Genomic DNA, 9,205 nt, shown 5'->3' with positions numbered 1-9,205 from the left:
GCCTAAGTGCCAACGGCTCTTGCGCCGTAATGTGTCCGCTTTGCCTGGTTCCCTCGGTCGGCCACAAACGGCGAAAAATCAGCCTCTCCTTCTGGAGCTCGCCTAAGTGCCAACGGCTCTTGCGCCGTAATGTGTCCGCTTTGCCTGGTTCCCTCGGTCGGCCACAAATAGCGAAAAACCAGCCTCTCCTTCTGGAGCTCGCCTAAGTGCCAACGGCTCTTGCGCCGTAATGTGTCCGCTTTGCCTGGTTCCCTCGGTCGGCCACAAACGGCGAAAAATCAGCCTCTCCTTCTGGAGCTCGCCTAAGTGCCAACGGCTCTTGCGCCGTAATGTGTCCGCTTTGCCTGGTTCCCTCGGTCGGCCACAAATAGCGAAAAACCAGCCTCTCCTTCTGGAGCTCGCGCCAACTTTGTCAAAAAATTTCTAAGTGCCAACGGCTCTTGCGCCGTAAAGTGTCCGCTTTGCCTGGTTCCCTCGGTCGGCCACAAATAGCGAAAAATCAGCCTCTCCTTCTGGAGCTCGTGCCAACTTTGGCGAATATTTTCTAAGTGCCAACGGCTCTTGCGCCGTAAAGTGTCCGCTTTGCCTGGTTCCCTCGGTCGGCCACAAATAGCGAAAAATCAGCCTCTCCTTCTGGAGCTCGCCTAAGTGCCAACGGCTCTTGCGCCGTAATGTGTCCGCTTTGTCTGGTTCCCTCGGTCGGCCACAAACGGCGAAAAATCAGCCTCTCCTTCTGGAGCTCGTGCCAACTTTGGCGAATATTTTCTAAGTGCCAACGGCTCTTGCGCCGTAAAGTGTCCGCTTTGCCTGGTTCCCTCGGTCGGCCACAAATAGCGAAAAATCAGCCTCTCCTTCTGGAGCTCGCCTAAGTGCCAACGGCTCTTGCGCCGTAATGTGTCCGCTTTGTCTGGTTCCCTCGGTCGGCCACAAACGGCGAAAAATCAGCCTCTCATTCTGGAGCTCGTGCCAACTTTGGCGAATATTTTCTAAGTGCCAACGGCTCTTGCGCCGTAATGTGTCCGCTTTGCCTGGTTCCCTCGGTCGGCCACAAATAGCGAAAAAATCAGCCTCTCCTTCTGGAGCTCGCCTAAGTGCCAACGGCTCTTGCGCCGTAATGTGTCCGCTTTGCCTGGTTCCCTCGGTCGGCCACAAACGGCGAAAAATCAGCCTCTCATTCTGGAGCTCGTGCCAACTTTGGCGAATATTTTCTAAGTGCCAACGGCTCTTGCGCCGTAATGTGTCCGCTTTGCCTGGTTCCCTCGGTCGGCCACGAACGGCGAAAAATCAGCCTCTCCTTCTGGAGCTCGCCTAAGTGCCAACGGCTCTTGCGCCGTAATGTGTCCGCTTTGCCTGGTTCCCTCGGTCGGCCACAAACGGCGAAAAATCAGCCTCTCCTTCTGGAGCTCGCCTAAGTGCCAACGGCTCTTGCGCCGTAATGTGTCCGCTTTGCCTGGTTCCCTCGGTCGGCCACAAATAGCGAAAAACCAGCCTCTCCTTCTGGAGCTCGCCTAAGTGCCAACGGCTCTTGCGCCGTAATGTGTCCGCTTTGCCTGGTTCCCTCGGTCGGCCACAAACGGCGAAAAATCAGCCTCTCCTTCTGGAGCTCGCCTAAGTGCCAACGGCTCTTGCGCCGTAATGTGTCCGCTTTGCCTGGTTCCCTCGGTCGGCCACAAATAGCGAAAAACCAGCCTCTCCTTCTGGAGCTCGCCTAAGTGCCAACGGCTCTTGCGCCGTAATGTGTCCGCTTTGCCTGGTTCCCTCGGTCGGCCACAAACGGCGAAAAATCAGCCTCTCCTTCTGGAGCTCGCCTAAGTGCCAACGGCTCTTGCGCCGTAATGTGTCCGCTTTGCCTGGTTCCCTCGGTCGGCCACAAATAGCGAAAAACCAGCCTCTCCTTCTGGAGCTCGCCTAAGTGCCAACGGCTCTTGCGCCGTAATGTGTCCGCTTTGCCTGGTTCCCTCGGTCGGCCACAAACGGCGAAAAATCAGCCTCTCCTTCTGGAGCTCGCCTAAGTGCCAACGGCTCTTGCGCCGTAATGTGTCCGCTTTGCCTGGTTCCCTCGGTCGGCCACAAATAGCGAAAAACCAGCCTCTCCTTCTGGAGCTCGCGCCAACTTTGTCAAAAAATTTCTAAGTGCCAACGGCTCTTGCGCCGTAAAGTGTCCGCTTTGCCTGGTTCCCTCGGTCGGCCACAAATAGCGAAAAATCAGCCTCTCCTTCTGGAGCTCGTGCCAACTTTGGCGAATATTTTCTAAGTGCCAACGGCTCTTGCGCCGTAAAGTGTCCGCTTTGCCTGGTTCCCTCGGTCGGCCACAAATAGCGAAAAATCAGCCTCTCCTTCTGGAGCTCGCCTAAGTGCCAACGGCTCTTGCGCCGTAATGTGTCCGCTTTGTCTGGTTCCCTCGGTCGGCCACAAACGGCGAAAAATCAGCCTCTCCTTCTGGAGCTCGTGCCAACTTTGGCGAATATTTTCTAAGTGCCAACGGCTCTTGCGCCGTAAAGTGTCCGCTTTGCCTGGTTCCCTCGGTCGGCCACAAATAGCGAAAAATCAGCCTCTCCTTCTGGAGCTCGCCTAAGTGCCAACGGCTCTTGCGCCGTAATGTGTCCGCTTTGTCTGGTTCCCTCGGTCGGCCACAAACGGCGAAAAATCAGCCTCTCATTCTGGAGCTCGTGCCAACTTTGGCGAATATTTTCTAAGTGCCAACGGCTCTTGCGCCGTAATGTGTCCGCTTTGCCTGGTTCCCTCGGTCGGCCACAAATAGCGAAAAAATCAGCCTCTCCTTCTGGAGCTCGCCTAAGTGCCAACGGCTCTTGCGCCGTAATGTGTCCGCTTTGCCTGGTTCCCTCGGTCGGCCACAAACGGCGAAAAATCAGCCTCTCATTCTGGAGCTCGTGCCAACTTTGGCGAATATTTTCTAAGTGCCAACGGCTCTTGCGCCGTAATGTGTCCGCTTTGCCTGGTTCCCTCGGTCGGCCACGAACGGCGAAAAATCAGCCTCTCCTTCTGGAGCTCGCCTAAGTGCCAACGGCTCTTGCGCCGTAATGTGTCCGCTTTGCCTGGTTCCCTCGGTCGGCCACAAACGGCGAAAAATCAGCCTCTCCTTCTGGAGCTCGCCTAAGTGCCAACGGCTCTTGCGCCGTAATGTGTCCGCTTTGCCTGGTTCCCTCGGTCGGCCACAAATAGCGAAAAACCAGCCTCTCCTTCTGGAGCTCGCCTAAGTGCCAACGGCTCTTGCGCCGTAATGTGTCCGCTTTGCCTGGTTCCCTCGGTCGGCCACAAACGGCGAAAAATCAGCCTCTCCTTCTGGAGCTCGCCTAAGTGCCAACGGCTCTTGCGCCGTAATGTGTCCGCTTTGCCTGGTTCCCTCGGTCGGCCACAAATAGCGAAAAACCAGCCTCTCCTTCTGGAGCTCGCCTAAGTGCCAACGGCTCTTGCGCCGTAATGTGTCCGCTTTGCCTGGTTCCCTCGGTCGGCCACAAACGGCGAAAAATCAGCCTCTCCTTCTGGAGCTCGCCTAAGTGCCAACGGCTCTTGCGCCGTAATGTGTCCGCTTTGCCTGGTTCCCTCGGTCGGCCACAAATAGCGAAAAACCAGCCTCTCCTTCTGGAGCTCGCCTAAGTGCCAACGGCTCTTGCGCCGTAATGTGTCCGCTTTGCCTGGTTCCCTCGGTCGGCCACAAACGGCGAAAAATCAGCCTCTCCTTCTGGAGCTCGCCTAAGTGCCAACGGCTCTTGCGCCGTAATGTGTCCGCTTTGCCTGGTTCCCTCGGTCGGCCACAAATAGCGAAAAACCAGCCTCTCCTTCTGGAGCTCGCCTAAGTGCCAACGGCTCTTGCGCCGTAATGTGTCCGCTTTGCCTGGTTCCCTCGGTCGGCCACAAACGGCGAAAAATCAGCCTCTCCTTCTGGAGCTCGCCTAAGTGCCAACGGCTCTTGCGCCGTAATGTGTCCGCTTTGCCTGGTTCCCTCGGTCGGCCACAAATAGCGAAAAACCAGCCTCTCCTTCTGGAGCTCGCCTAAGTGCCAACGGCTCTTGCGCCGTAATGTGTCCGCTTTGCCTGGTTCCCTCGGTCGGCCACAAACGGCGAAAAATCAGCCTCTCCTTCTGGAGCTCGCCTAAGTGCCAACGGCTCTTGCGCCGTAATGTGTCCGCTTTGCCTGGTTCCCTCGGTCGGCCACAAATAGCGAAAAACCAGCCTCTCCTTCTGGAGCTCGCGCCAACTTTGTCAAAAAATTTCTAAGTGCCAACGGCTCTTGCGCCGTAAAGTGTCCGCTTTGCCTGGTTCCCTCGGTCGGCCACAAATAGCGAAAAATCAGCCTCTCCTTCTGGAGCTCGTGCCAACTTTGGCGAATATTTTCTAAGTGCCAACGGCTCTTGCGCCGTAATGTGTCCGCTTTGCCTGGTTCCCTCGGTCGGCCACAAATAGCGAAAAATCAGCCTCTCCTTCTGGAGCTCGCCTAAGTGCCAACGGCTCTTGCGCCGTAATGTGTCCGCTTTGTCTGGTTCCCTCGGTCGGCCACAAACGGCGAAAAATCAGCCTCTCCTTCTGGAGCTCGTGCCAACTTTGGCGAATATTTTCTAAGTGCCAACGGCTCTTGCGCCGTAAAGTGTCCGCTTTGCCTGGTTCCCTCGGTCGGCCACAAATAGCGAAAAATCAGCCTCTCCTTCTGGAGCTCGTGCCAACTTTGGCGAATATTTTCTAAGTGCCAACGGCTCTTGCGCCGTAATGTGTCCGCTTTGCCTGGTTCCCTCGGTCGGCCACAAATAGCGAAAAAATCAGCCTCTCCTTCTGGAGCTCGCCTAAGTGCCAACGGCTCTTGCGCCGTAATGTGTCCGCTTTGCCTGGTTCCCTCGGTCGGCCACAAACGGCGAAAAATCAGCCTCTCATTCTGGAGCTCGTGCCAACTTTGGCGAATATTTTCTAAGTGCCAACGGCTCTTGCGCCGTAATGTGTCCGCTTTGCCTGGTTCCCTCGGTCGGCCACGAACGGCGAAAAATCAGCCTCTCCTTCTGGAGCTCGCCTAAGTGCCAACGGCTCTTGCGCCGTAATGTGTCCGCTTTGCCTGGTTCCCTCGGTCGGCCACAAACGGCGAAAAATCAGCCTCTCCTTCTGGAGCTCGCCTAAGTGCCAACGGCTCTTGCGCCGTAATGTGTCCGCTTTGCCTGGTTCCCTCGGTCGGCCACAAATAGCGAAAAACCAGCCTCTCCTTCTGGAGCTCGCCTAAGTGCCAACGGCTCTTGCGCCGTAATGTGTCCGCTTTGCCTGGTTCCCTCGGTCGGCCACAAACGGCGAAAAATCAGCCTCTCCTTCTGGAGCTCGCCTAAGTGCCAACGGCTCTTGCGCCGTAATGTGTCCGCTTTGCCTGGTTCCCTCGGTCGGCCACAAATAGCGAAAAACCAGCCTCTCCTTCTGGAGCTCGCCTAAGTGCCAACGGCTCTTGCGCCGTAATGTGTCCGCTTTGCCTGGTTCCCTCGGTCGGCCACAAACGGCGAAAAATCAGCCTCTCCTTCTGGAGCTCGCGCCAACTTTGTCAAAAAATTTCTAAGTGCCAACGGCTCTTGCGCCGTAAAGTGTCCGCTTTGCCTGGTTCCCTCGGTCGGCCACAAATAGCGAAAAATCAGCCTCTCCTTCTGGAGCTCGTGCCAACTTTGGCGAATATTTTCTAAGTGCCAACGGCTCTTGCGCCGTAATGTGTCCGCTTTGCCTGGTTCCCTCGGTCGGCCACAAATAGCGAAAAATCAGCCTCTCCTTCTGGAGCTCGCCTAAGTGCCAACGGCTCTTGCGCCGTAAAGTGTCCGCTTTGTCTGGTTCCCTCGGTCGGCCACAAACGGCGAAAAATCAGCCTCTCCTTCTGGAGCTCGTGCCAACTTTGGCGAATATTTTCTAAGTGCCAACGGCTCTTGCGCCGTAAAGTGTCCGCTTTGTCTGGTTCCCTCGGTCGGCCACAAATAGCGAAAAATCAGCCTCTCCTTCTGGAGCTCTGCGCAAGTGCCAACGGCTCTTGCGCCGTAAAGTGTCCGCTTTGTCTGGTTCCCTCGGTCGGCCACAAATAGCGAAAAATCAGCCTCTCCTTCTGGAGCTCGTGCCAACTTTGGCGAATATTTTCTAAGTGCCAACGGCTCTTGCGCCGTAATGTGTCCGCTTTGTCTGGTTCCCTCGGTCGGCCACAAATAGCGAAAAATCAGCCTCTCCTTCTGGAGCTCGTGCCAACTTTGGCGAATATTTTCTAAGTGCCAACGGCTCTTGCGCCGTAAAGTGTCCGCTTTGCCTGGTTCCCTCGGTCGGCCACAAATAGCGAAAAATCAGCCTCTCCTTCTGGAGCTCGCGCCAACTTTGTCAAAAAATTTCTAAGTGCCAACGGCTCTTGCGCCGTAAAGTGTCCGCTTTGCCTGGTTCCCTCGGTCGGCCACAAATAGCGAAAAATCAGCCTCTCCTTCTGGAGCTCGCGCCAACTTTGTCAAAAAATTTCTAAGTGCCAACGGCTCTTGCGCCGTAAAGTGTCCGCTTTGCCTGGTTCCCTCGGTCGGCCACAAATAGCGAAAAATCAGCCTCTCCTTCTGGAGCTCGCGCCAACTTTGTCGAAAAATTTCTAAGTGCCAACGGCTCTTGCGCCGTAAAGTGTCCGCTTTGTCTGGTTCCCTCGGTCGGCCGCAAATAGCGAAAAATCAGCCTCTCGCCCGTCAGGTACCAGGCGTTGGGGTACCAGGGGTAAGTGCAGTACCAGCTTTGGTCTGTTGGTGCGCCAGAGTACGATGAGTTGGTCCCCCTAGTCACTGTACTCATTACCTTTACCCCCAAATCGCAAAATATAGTCAGAACGAGTGTGGGGAACACAAGTTTTGGCCCCGAGAACCAGGCGGCTGGTGTCTCTAGCGATGTGTTCCCCCCCAAAAAGTGTTCACATGCTCGGACAGCGAACCTAGGAGCTACCGCAAAGCACTCTGGAAGTGCAAGAGCGAAAAATTTTCTAAGTACAAAAACTCTCGAAAATTTTCAAAGTGTCACAGTGCTCGAAAATTTTCAAAGTGCTACATGCTTTCCATCCAAGGAAGGAATAGTGGAGGACCGGCCGCCTCCTTAAACACAAGCCGGCGGAACGACGGGGAGGACCGGCCGCCTCCTTAAACACAGGCCGGTGGAACGTTTGGCAGAATTCTTCTCGTGGAGGACCGGCCGCCTCCTTAAACACAAGCCGGCGGAACGACGGGGAGGACCGGCCGCCTCCTTAAACACAGGCCGGTGGAACGTTTGGCAGAATTCTTCTCGTGGAGGACCGGCCGCCTCCTTAAACACAGGCCGGTGGGAACGGTTGGCAGAATTGCGTGACGGCCGCCTGCTCCCGGCGTCCGCACGTGAACGAACACCCCCTCCCGGGGACGGCCGTCTGCTCCCGACCGCCGTCCTTCACCCCCTCACCTTCCGGACCCCCGTCTGCTCCCGGCGGGCCTCCGAGTACCCCCACCTTCTCCCGAACTGACCGACAGGCAATGAGACCCGCCTTGGTAGGGCCCCCACCGGCCCCGGCTCGCGCCGGCGTTGGGTGGACGGTTCCTCCCCACTTGCGGGTCGCTCTCCACGGAGGACCGGTCGCCTCACTAAACATAGGCCGGGCGAAAATCTGCGAATGTTATACATCCAAGGAGGGAGGACCGGCCGCCTCCTTAAACCACCGGCCGGGCGAAAATCTGCGAATGTTATACATCCAAGGAGGGAGGACCGGCCGCCTCCTTAAACCACCGGCCGGGCGAAAATATGCGAATGTTATACATCCAAGGAGGGAGGACCGGTCGCCTCACTAAACATAGGCCGGGCGAAAATCTGCGAATGTTATACATCCAAGGAGGGAGGACCGGCCGCCTCCTTAAACCACCGGCCGGGCGAAAATCTGCGAATGTTATACATCCAAGAAAGGAAGGAAGGAGGGAACCGGCCGCCTCCTTAAACACAGGCCGGGCGAAAATCTGCGAATCTTATCCATCCAAGGACGGAGGACCGGCCGCCTCCTTAAACACAGGCCGGTAGGAACGGTTGGCAGAATCGCGTGACGGCCGCCTGCTCCCGGCGTCCGCACGTGAACGAACACCCCCTCCCGGGGACGGCCGTCTGCTCCCGGCCGCCGTCCTTCACCCCCCTCAGCTTCCGGACCCCCGTCTGCTCCCGGCGGGCCTCCGAGTACCCTCCCCTTCTCCCGAACTGACCGACTGGCACTCATGACCCGCCTTGGTAGGGCCCCCACCGGCCCCGGCTCGCGCCGGCGTTGGGTGGACGGTTCCTCCCCACTTGCGGGTCGCACTCTAGCGCCTCGGCCGCCGCGAGAGCGTGCGCTACGCGCCGCCCCCGCAGGCCTTGGCGCGACCGAACGGCAGCGAGACCGAGACGCCCCGAATCACCCACCTAGAGGAAATCAACGGAGGCCGAGCGCGCGATCCGATTGCGGCACGCCGCGTGGGTGTCCGCCGGCCGCGCCGGTCTACCGCGAATGCTGTTTCTCAAACCCTTGCCTAACCAGACGGCACCGCGGGATGTGTTGTCGCAACTCTGCTCGACTATCCGAATAGCCTTTCCCGACTACCGCGTTGCGGGAGGCGTCTTTCGTGCCGCCGGTGGCGTATGACCTTCCGCGAGAGGCGTGCGGGCTCGGGGGGGCCGCAACGACCGAGTCTGACTCGGACGGGGCGCAGCTTCCCTCCCGGTCACAGCAATAAGCGCCGAACGCAGCGTTGGTCACCAGCCACCCCGGCGGGTTCGTCGGGAGCGCCGGTACCCTTCCGTAGCTAGTTGCCAGCTGGCCACAGCGGGCCGCACCGACCGAGTCTGACTCGGACGGGGCGCAGCTTCCCGTCTGGGTGACAGCGGCGCTGAGGACGGCGGGGCGGCCGGAACCCCTTCGACCCCCCGGCTCCCACCAGTGTCGATCAAACTCCGCATCCTGGCCGTAGCGCGAGACCGGCGGGCCGCAACGACCGAGTCTGACTCGGACGGGGCGCAGCTTCCCGCTTGGGCCTCGGCGCGCGCGCCTCGCGCGGGCAAGTCGCCGGCACAGCGCCGCGCCCCCGACCCCCGCTTTACGGAAACGAAGCGAGCCTCAGCGGGCCGCAACGACCGAGTCTGACTCGGACGGGGCGCAGCTTCCCGCCTGGGTCATCGCACGTTCCCCCAGCTCGGGCCTGGGAGGCCGACGCCTTTCCCCCGGACCACCGCCGTG

This window comes from Syngnathus typhle, unplaced genomic scaffold (genome assembly GCF_033458585.1).
Source record: "Syngnathus typhle isolate RoL2023-S1 ecotype Sweden unplaced genomic scaffold, RoL_Styp_1.0 HiC_scaffold_224, whole genome shotgun sequence".
Lineage (NCBI taxonomy): Eukaryota > Metazoa > Chordata > Actinopteri > Syngnathiformes > Syngnathidae > Syngnathus > Syngnathus typhle.
This window is presented reverse-complemented; position numbering follows the sequence as displayed.